Source organism: Canis lupus, chromosome 36, assembly GCF_048164855.1.
Source record: "Canis lupus baileyi chromosome 36, mCanLup2.hap1, whole genome shotgun sequence".
NCBI lineage: Eukaryota > Metazoa > Chordata > Mammalia > Carnivora > Canidae > Canis > Canis lupus.
This window is the reverse complement of record NC_132873.1, coordinates 2,062,933-2,073,943: the sequence shown is the minus strand read 5'-3', so window position 1 is coordinate 2,073,943 and position 11,011 is coordinate 2,062,933.

The following is an 11,011-nucleotide window of genomic DNA, read 5'->3' as shown; positions in this document are numbered from 1 at the left end:
GTAAAAAATATTATCTCCCTTTGACAACTAAGGCAACTAAGTCTTAGAGAGGTGCTCATGACCAACAGCTATTAACTGACAGAATTGGGGATAAGATTCAAGTCCTAGTCCTTCCCCAGAGCTAAGCAGACAATGCATAGATTTCTCTATGATCTACCAAGACAACCCAAACATCAATATCCATTCTTTCTTTACAACAACAGATCCAGGTTGGTAGGCAAGAAGGGCCCCGTGGGTCCCATAAAGAAGAATTTCCTGGTTCTGAAGGGAAGCTGAGCAGAGTCCAGTTGATTATTTGTAAAGATAAGTTGTGCCTTGGAAATGGCACTGGAATGTTTTGTGTATTTGCAACCTTAGTTGTCTGGAAAACAGCCAAAAATCCAGAAGTGAGCAAAAATTATCTGTTAACACATGGGAGAACAGAAACGAGTAAAATGATGTCACAATACCAAGCTGGCTATAGTGTTGAGGCTGCAGATTTTCTGCATATGCTTCAAACTATTTTTTTTTTTTAAGATTTTATTTTGAAGTAATCTCTACGCCCAGTGTGGGGCTTGAACTCTCACAACCCCATGATCAAGAGTTGTCTGTTCACCAACTGAATCAGTCAGGTACCCTAAAGGCTTTTGTTATCCTCAGGACCAATCTATAGCATTAGCAGCAAAGGGGTGAAGTGGGGAGGAGATGTTTCCATGTTTTCCTAAAGAGAATTGCAAATGGCTATGAAGAAGGGAATCTGCCCCTCCTGGTGAGCAGCATCCTTACTGCATCCTCTGTGTCCAGTCCCTTCCCGTTTGTCTTCTTTTTGACTCCTCTTTCCTATTGGACTTTTAAACATTGGTGATACCTGAGGTTTTGTCCTCCCCCCTTCCCCTTTCATAATATCCATACCCTTGACTGACCCATCCACAAACATGGCTTTAGCTACCCCCAGTCCCTGATGACATCCACATGTCCTGTTCTGACAGCTCTTGGATCCATCATACATCTGGACATTTCACACTGGATGTCCCCAGCTGTATCCATCATCTTATGAACACTTCATTTCTGCAGGAACGACAGCATCGACCAGCCGAATCATCCAAGCCAGAAATCTTGGGAACCCTCCTGGCCTCTCATTGTCTCCTCTCTCTTCTTCTTCCCCCCACCCTCCCTAGTTTTTCTGTCAATTCTATCTCCTAAATGTTGCTAATCATTCCCTTTTCTTTATCCCACTGTGCTTTGTTTACTTTCTCCTTATCAAAACCTACCAGGACCCATTGAAAAAGACTGTATTTGTCTCCCTGCCTCCAGGCTTATTCCTCTGCAATCTGTTCTCCAGAAAGTGGACAAAGAAAACCACACTTGGTCATATTTTACTTCTGCCTTAAAGTCTTCAGTAGCTAATGCTTGCTTGCAAGATAACTTTCAAACATCCAGGCTCAACGTGGGTGACAAGTTCTCTTGTGCTCTTTACATACAGCCTTGTCTCGGGCCACTTTCCTACACATACCCTGAGTTGCAGTTATCCTGGCCAGCTTATAATTCCAAAAATGCACCATGGCCCGACTTGCCTTCGTGCTTTCACATGTACTATTCTATGCGGAATGTCCACGTATCCCCTCATCCTCCACCTCTCTGCCGAACCCCTATGGGTCCTTAGGGACATAGCTGGAATATCCTCTTTTAGAATCATGTCCTGATGGCCGTGGGCTGATTCTGAAGCTTCTCCTTCATAACCTTCCTCTATCAGCCTTATCAGTAGTGTGCTGAACTCTGCTCCTTATCACGCTGTCTTAATACCGATCTTCTTGGATAGCACCTTCACGAGGCTACTTATTATAGGTAGGAACTGGGTCAAGCAATTTGATATGTAGAAGGAATGAAAGACATGTTGAATGGATGCTCCTTGCCTGGAAAATTATTCTCAGTGCCAGATCATAGGGGGTTGGCAGGCAATCCTTCCTGGTATTCACAGCAATGCCCTAGAGTTCCTTGAGACTCCAAGGTTGGAAAGAAAAGACAAATTGGTTGGGAACCAAAAGTCAGAGCATGTTAGACAGACATTAGAGACGCAAAAAAGAGAGTAATGATAATGAAACTGGATTATTCGGTGTGATTACTTGTCAGGGGAACTGGTAGACATTTCTTGTTTTTGCTTTCTAGCAATGTTTTCCATGTGTACTTTTTGGGACACCAACCTTTCTCCACCAACTCTATTGCTGTGGTTCCGGCGGGGATGAGCCAAGCCTCCACACCATTGGTAGACACAGGCCCTCGGCCTGTCCAATCAGAGCGTTTCATCATTTCCTTTCCCTTGCCAATTGGTTCAGACAAAGGCTCCTGAGCCAAGTCAGATCAATGACACTAAACACCAGAACCTTCTCTGGAGCTAAACTGAGATTTTTCTGTGTTCACTGAGGTTACTTGGTGGAAATATAAGGCAGAATTATAAACCTACAGTGGCCGGTTGCCAGCTTGGTCTCGGTGTGGGAAAAGACTTGAGAATGCAGCTCATGCAAAAGAAGGAAGAGCTGCAAAGCAGAAAAACAAATTGCTGATGATAACGTTTGAGTGTCAAATCCAACTTTGCAAGAAGCCGAGTCTGTGTGGTTTTGTTTCTCGCGATAAAATAAATTTTCCTTTTTGAATAAGGTAATTCAGTTTGGGTCTCTGGCACTTGCAACCCAAAGAGGCTTTATTAGTACTGAAATCAGGGTGGTCAGCAAATCCAGAGGGGGAACAAATGAGGAGACAGGCCCCCGGTTCTGTGGTTCTGTGACAAGGATGGGTTTCCCTCCATCCGTATCATCATCATCATTTCAGCCAATGACCCTCTGGGCATGTAGCAGAGGAAAGAGTACCCTAGAGAGAGGGGCGGGGTCTCAAACCACGGCCCACTGAGATGGGGTACATCCAGCCCATTCTCATGCACCACAAAGTTTCAAAACTGACTTTGGTTTATATTATTTTTAATTACTAATACATTACTCTTGTAGAAATTGAAATATTACAGAAAAGGCAGAAATTCTCCTGACTTCAACTTGACCCTTCCCCTCCAGAGGCTACCCCATAGTCTGCTTGCTTTCTTTAAACACGCATGACTCAGTATGGACACGCAGAGGAACAGAGGTTTGTTTTTCGCGATGGCTCTCTGGTGGGTAGTGGCTGTGATTACAGAGGGTCTGCCCACATCCACGCTAAAGGTCAAGTTCCAGCGGCAGAAACACCTCCCCTATCCCTCGGTCACCCAACCCCAGAGACATCTGAAACTGCCCCTGCCTTCAAATCCCTGCTGTGTGTGTAGCAATCTTCTCGGAAAGGTCACTACTGATGGGGTTCCTGGGTGGCTCAGTCGGTTAAGCATCAGACTCTTGATTTCAGCTCGGTCATGATCTCAAGGTTGTGGGATCCAGACTCACGTGGAGCCCAGGTCGGGCTCTCCTGCTCAGTGCAGAGTCAGCTTGTCCCTCTCCCTCTGCTTGTCTGCTCCACTCACCCCCTTGATCACGTGCACTTTCTCTCAAACAAATAAATATAATCTTAAAAAAAAAAAGTTGCTTTGAACAGCACCCTGGGAAAAGAAGGCTGAGCTAAATTATGGCTTCTCTCATTTTTTCCTCACTCATTTTTTTAAAGTTATGTAACTGTTATACAAATATTTGCTTCATGTAAAAGATTTTAAAAATATGGAAATACACAAACCAAAGGTGAAAATCCGCCCTCATCCTGCCATCTCTCCTCCTCAACCCCTCCCCTTCATTACGTTGTATACATTCCCAGTCCTTTTCTCTTCATTTTCACTATGTATCTTGCAAAACAGCAATATATTTTAGAAACTTTTCCTTGTCCATGCCGTAAGATTAGAGGAATAAGTTAAAACAAAAACAAAGAACATGCCTCTAGGTAATGAGATACAGGATAGGCAAGTTTCAAAGGGCGGGCGAGGAGGGGCAGGAAATCTTTGTGTAGGAGCCTGAATAGGGAGGGTGGGGCTGCTTTGTGTGGGGCAAAGCACTCAGTGGGGCCACGGAACCAGCACCCCTCACTGACTTCCCGGTTTTTCCATTCCTGCTTCTCCGATTCTGAGGCTGGGAGGATGGTGCTGTGTCATGGGAGTATTTCTTTTAATAATTAAAATAACATGTACATGAAACACCGATTCAGAACATAAATGCTATTTTTCCATCTTAACATTTTGATTTAGGGAATAGTCGGTGGAAATGTCAGAGCACTCCCCCAGCTGGTTAACCAGGCTAGAGGAGGAGGGGGCCGTTCAGGCAGATCTGTCTAGGAGGAAACACGGCTTTACATTTCTTTTTTGCTGTGTTTATGCAGAAAGCTGAGCTGGCCTGACCTAGTGCAGGAAGAAAAGGAAGCCCTGGAAATAGGATCCCTGCTTTACGGAGATGGGGAGATAGAAGGTACCAGACTCCTGGTAAAGGCTAAATGATTCTGTTGACGCAAGATAGAACCTCACTTCACAACAGTAACAAGCCACCTGCTTGAGCTTCAGTGAAATTCATTTTGAAGTCCTCCTTTCACTTTGTCTGTAAACTAGGGTGTGTGAGTTCTGAACGACCTGAGGCTGGCTTAAGCGAACACACACACACACACACACACACACACACACACACACTCATTTCACCAGTCAAAATAGTGGTGGGTGGGCACTGACTTCAAGAACCACCAGATTTGCGGCGGCCCGGGTGGCTCAGTGGTTTAGCGCCGCCTTCGGCCCAGGGCCTGATCCTGGAGACCAGGGATCGAGTCCTATGTCGGGCTCCCTGCATGGAGCCTGCTTCTCCATCTGCCTGTGTCTCTGCCTCTCTCTGTCTCTCATGAATAAATAAATAAAATCTTAAAAAAAAAAAAAAAGAACTACCAGATTTGGGGTTTCTCACCCCCATCTCTTCCCAGAAGCTGTGTTGGCCTGATGGCTTCTGACGGAGGCTTGACTGGGACATGGTAAACTTTAGACTTAAACCATCCCAGTTCAGCCTCTTTCCTTGGACAAAGATGTAAAGATGCCAGGGATGCACTCTGATTGGGTGTCCCTGGGTCACGTGACTGCCCTTGAACCAACACCCCTGGCTTGAGGGACAGTTTTTTTTTTTTTTTTTAAGATTTATTTACCTGAGAGACAGATAACGAGCACAAGCAGGGGGAGCAGCAGAGGCAGAGGGAGAAGCAGACTCCCCATTGAGCAAGGAGACCATGTGGGGCTCGATCCCAGGGCCCTGAGATCGTGACCTGACCCGAAGGCAGATGCTCAACCGACTGAGCCCCCCAGGTGCCCCTAGGGACAGGTTGTTCTGATCGGCAGGTTGGTTCCCGAGGCCAGTGAGGAAGGCTTGGTGACAAGCCCTGTGGCCAGAAACACACAGAGTGGGGAGGGGCCCTTTCCCAAAGGGAAGTGGTGGCTTTTCATAGAAAGGAAGAGCTCCCCGGAGGACAACCTGATGTGTACGCGAGAGGTGATCTTTTATAGACAATCTAGCTGGAATTTAACGTGATCGCGTGGGTTAACACAGAGCTCTGACGTTTCATGTACAAGGTCTTTATCCCCCGTGAGAGTGTGCTTGTCACATCATTACCTGTAGTAAACATATCCTAAAGTATTAAGGGAAACTATTATTTTTCAGAGCCACTTGGCTAGTGGCAGTTAGAAGAGCCACACTGGACGCAGCGCCTGGCTGGCTCAGTCAGTAGGGCAGGTGGCTCCTGATCTTGCAGTCACGAGTTCAAGCCCCATACTAGACATGGAGATCAAAAAAAGAAAAAAGAAAAGGAAGGGTTATATTAGGAAGGCTCATCAAAAGCCACAATTTCTCGTTAACTGCCCATGTGGTGGTTTACCTCCTTCTGTCCTTGCTAGAAGTAGCTGATTGGAAAGCGGGGAAATGACAATTTGTAACTTTTGTAGTGAAGACACGGTGTGGTAGGTGACTTTGAATCTTTGAGTTAATAACGCTGGTATAAAATGAGGCTGGGAAATAAATAAATAAATAAATAAAATGAGGCTGGGAAAACGCTGTGCCATCATGGGTATTCGCTAGCATCACTCAGGTCCGCAAGGACATGGCAATCAGGGAGCCTGTCCAAGAAAACTGTGGGTCACTTTTGGAGGAACGTGGTTCTTTAATACATTTACACACAATTTTTTTTTTTTTTCTTAGTGCAGCTCGGCGGGGGCGTTGGGAGCTTCTGCTTCTGGATGAATAGCAAACAGTCATGATCAACTTCAGGTCTGTCCTTCCATGACCTTTATCCCAGCTTTCTCCCCATCGGTGGAAAGCTCCATTGTGTCCCTGTTTGGTGTACCAAGGCACCAGAAATCAGAGTTGCTCTCTCTGTTCCCCTGGCCAGCGGTTTCCTTCTCTCGGGGACTGGCTCTCTTCTCTTGGCGAGCATATCTGCAACTGGTGGTAGATGATCTGACACCAGTGGTGAATCAGTGCTTCTCAAACTGGGGAACCACCGAGGGCTCCTGTTAAAAATGCAGATTCTGATTCAGTAGAGCCGGATGGGGCCGGAGAGTCTGTGCCTCTAATAAAATTCCAGCTGAAGTGGATGCTGCTGGTCCGTGGAAATACATTTTAAGTAGCAAGGTATTAAAGTCACAGGTAGGTGTCCCTAAATAGACGAGGGACTCCCACTATACTTTTAGTTAACCTTCGAGACTTTCACAAATTATATTAGTTTAAGAAACATGCTTTTAAGCAAGGTATGATGATACTAGATGATACTAGCAAGGTATAATCGATACTAGAGTGTTACGGCTTAGAAATAATATGGAAAGTATATAAAACAGATAAAATATAAAACACAGAAAATGTTTTCGTATTTGTTTACAGAGCCTAGACAAGTGTAGGTTCTTAGAGATCTGGTATAAGCTGGCATAAAGTAGTAAGATGCAGATCTTTGTGTAGTTTTTTTTGTTTTTTGTTTTTTGTTTTTTTTTTTAAGCCAGATGTGTGGCATAGTCTTACTTCATGGAACATTTCTGGACTAAAACTGTATCATAGTAAGAGAAAAACAAATTAAAAAGGTGGGTTTTTTTGTTTTGTTTTAAAGATGTTATTTATTTATTCATTAGAGACACACAGAGAGAGGCAGAGACACAGGCAGAGGGGGAAGCTGGCTCCCTATGGGGAGCCTGATGCAGGACTCGGGACTTGATCCCAGGACCCCGGGGTCACGCCCTGAGCTGGAGGCAGACACTCGACCCCTGAACCGCCCAGGCATCCCTCAAATAAAAAAGGTTTTAAGCCAAGATTTGAAGAAGCAAAAGAAAAACACTAAAATGACGTCTCTGTTTTGATTTTGACCATACTTCTCAGTTCTGCCTGTTGGTGTTTCTACTTTTAGGAGGATAAAAGATGCCTGGGTGGCTCAGCTGGGTAAGCGTCTGCCTCTTGATCTCAGGATTGTGATCTCAGGGTCGTGAGATCTGACCCTGTGTGGGGCCCCATGCTGGGTACGGAGTCCCCTGAAAGTCTCTCCTTCTCCCTCTGCCCCTCCCCCTACCGTCCTTCTCTCTCTCAACAAATAAGTAAATAAGTAGAATATTTAGAAAACAGAGAAAGAGAGAATGAAAGAAAAAAGGAAAGAAAGACGGAAAGGAGAGAGAGAAGAGACATTCAGATTGGCTTCCACCTTTTCGAAGGCTGGGTAATTACCCTAAACACCAGGTTCTGGAGCAGGCCCTGCTGTGTCTTGCACACCAGCGGCATCTACGGTGTGCGAGCTAAGTTTAGTCCAAACTCTTCCTCACTGCAGGCCTACGTGCTGCCCCCCACCCCACCCCTGGGGACCCCGCACTGAGTCCTGGGGACGGACCCAGCCTAACTGGACCAGGTATATGTTATCTCCCTGCACACAGAGCCGGTTTTGAGGTCACCATAGCAGATTGGTTGTGATCAAGGGCATGCAATGCAAGGAGAGGTTTCCCAGGATTTCTGAAAAAGATAGCTCTTCCTTGTTGTGCTTAATGTGGCGATTTGAGGAAGGGTGGTTTAGAGCCTGGCGAACCATGGCTGGTGAAGTCAGCCCATGGAGGAAGACAGCCCTGGAGGGGGCAGGAAAGCTGAGGAGCCCGCTGACAAGTGAGTCTGGATGAAGCTGCACCAGAAGGAAACTCTATCTCCAGGGTTTCAGTTACGGGACTGAATGGATGCCTTTTTTTATTTAAATCAGCTTGAGTTGAGGTTTCTGGTCCACTGAAAATGAAAATGATCTTTTTTTTTTTAAATTTTATTTATTTATGATAGGCACACAGTGAGAGAGAGAGAGAGAGGCAGAGACATAGGCAGAGGGAGAAGCAGGCTCCATGCACCAGGAGCCTGACGTGGGATTTGAACCTGGGTCTCGAGGATCACACCCTGGGCCAAAGGCAGGTGCTAAACCACTGCGCCACCCAGGGATCCCTGAAAATGATCTTAATTGGCCGGGGTGTTCTTGGAAGCACATGAATATCATTCTTCTTTATGTTTCTTCCCCCACCAGCCCAACGTGGTGCTTTTGCACACAGTAGGTGCTCACTAATGAATGAATATCACAGAAGCCTTTCTGGGTGGGAAGTTGAGAGCTGTTTGTCTAATCCCAGTTCTTGCAATAAGGAATGTGTGACCATGCATACATCACTTAACCTGTTTGGACTCCGTGTTCTCATTTGAGGTATGAAGGGTTTCGACCAGGTCACATGCTCTTGGCTAATAGTATTTTAGTTCCCACCAGTGCAGCAGTACTGGCTGCTGACCTATACTGTTCCTATACAAGGGCCTATACTGTTTGGTCAGTGCTTTTGCTGTGCTGTTAAATATTTTAATTATCTCTCTTGTAAATTTATTTTTATTTTTACATTTTAAAGATTTTATTTGTTCATGAGAGACACACAGAGAGAGGCAGAGACACAGGCAGATGGAGAATGAGGGTCTCTGCGGGGAGCTCAATATGGAACTCGATCTCAGGACCCCAGTGTCACGACCTGAGACGAAGGCAGATGCTCAACTGCTGAGCCACCCAGGCATCCCCTCTCTTGTAGATTTATTAAGTCAACAAACATTGAGTGCTTCCTGCCTGTCAGGCACAGGGTTAGGCCCTGGGATATAGTAGAGAGTGAAACACACGTGGTCTGGTCTATTGTTTTCCTGCATCTCACGACCCAGAGCTGTGCTGATCAATATAGCAGGCTCTAACCATCTATGGCTGTTGAAAGGTGGCCAATCCAAATTGAGGTATACTCTCAGTATAAAATAAACACCTGATTTAAAAGAGTAGCCCCCAAAGTATTTCATTAATCATTTTTTTATATTGATTATAAGTTGAAATGATGACATTGTAGGAACAGTTGAGTCATATAAAATATATTACTATGATTCATTTGGGTGTTTTCTTGGCACTTTTTGAGTGTGGTTGCCAGAAAATATAAAACCACATATGTGGCTCCCATGAGATCTCCAGTGGATGGCACTAGATAGAGCAGGAGACCAGTGATTCTCAATTTTTAATGTGTCTATGAATCTCCTGAAAAGTCTTGTTAAAATGCGGATCTGGTTTGAGTAGGTCTGGGCTGGGGCTCAAGATGCTGCATTTCTTACAAGCTCCCAGGTAATGACGCTGCCATTGCATGCAGCAAACCTTGAGCAGATGGGAAGGGCTTAAAAGGCTTATGAAATGGTCAAACGTGGATTGGAATGTATGATTGGGAAAAAAATGTATAGGTATGACTTCATTATAGAAAGAACGAATATTAAGATAGCTAAAGCAGTCGCAGAGGAAGTCCTGGAAGTAAATGTATTGTAAGGACAGTCAGTCAAACTAAGAAACTGTTCGGTGTCTTGTGAGGAATTTAAATGTCCTGTGACTACTAGCATTCGGGTATGGAGCCCCTTAAACTTATGCACGTGTGCACAGTATTTAACAGTTGATTTCGACAAATATTTAGTGAGCTGACATGGTGCAAGTAGTATATCTACCAGCACACTGAATAGATTTTTAGGGATGAAAAGCCAAAGATGTGCTTCTTCTCCAATAGCTCATCATGGAGTCAGAGAAAGAGGAAGACACGACTGACCATCACACGGCACAAGAGGCGTGAAGCTGTGGCGGTTTCTTTCATCTGGACTAGTAACTGAACTGATTTCTCTGTAGAAAATCTGCATCTATCACCCCATCACGTTGCCTCGGTGCTTTTGAGGTGTGGACTCCTGAACTTCACTGAAGGATCCCACGGTGGAGCAAGTCAGGCAGGTCAGGCCAGAGCAGAATGTTCCCGGCATGCAGACTGGGCAGGGAGGGACACGCAGTACCTCAGGAGGAAATGAGATTTTTGAGAAGACACTGAATTTCCAGGGGGATGGGAGTTGGCAAGGACCTCTAGCCATCTCGCTCGTCCCAAGGTCCTCAAACACCGAGGAAGCCGACCTTTGGGAATGGAGCAACTCAAAATTGCTCTGATTTCTTTGGAGCTCCTTATCAAGCTGTCCCTGAGGGCAGATAAACTCCTCTTAATTTTGTGAGCCAATAAATTCCATTTGCTTAAGCAAGGTTAATTTCCATTTCCTATTCTTTGGAATCGAAAGAGGCCTATCTAACCAACCAATTGCACAAACACAGCCCAGAGAATAGAACCAGTAGTTTTGCTTGGGAGCTTCACAGAGCCCTTGACATTTAAGTTAAATGCCTTAAATGATAAAGCAAGATCTAATGAACCTTTATAGGATAGGACTGTGCTCCCTGTTATGTTGATTGATTCTGCAAACCGGACAGGATTTCTAAAAAGGCCAGGTCAAGTTCACATGACACAAGAATACATTCCTAGTCTCTGGTCGAAGCACTCTAGAGCGAGAAGATGATTTTCTGGCCAAAAGTATCAGCCGATTCCTCATTAGGGCTTAAGGGTCATCTCCCAGGGCCGTCTTCCCTGACCTCTCTATCCAAAAGTGCCTCGCTCTGTTCCTCCTTTCTTCCAGTTATCCCACAAAGACAACTGAAGAAGCACCTTTGACTCTGTGATTATTGTGTTTAC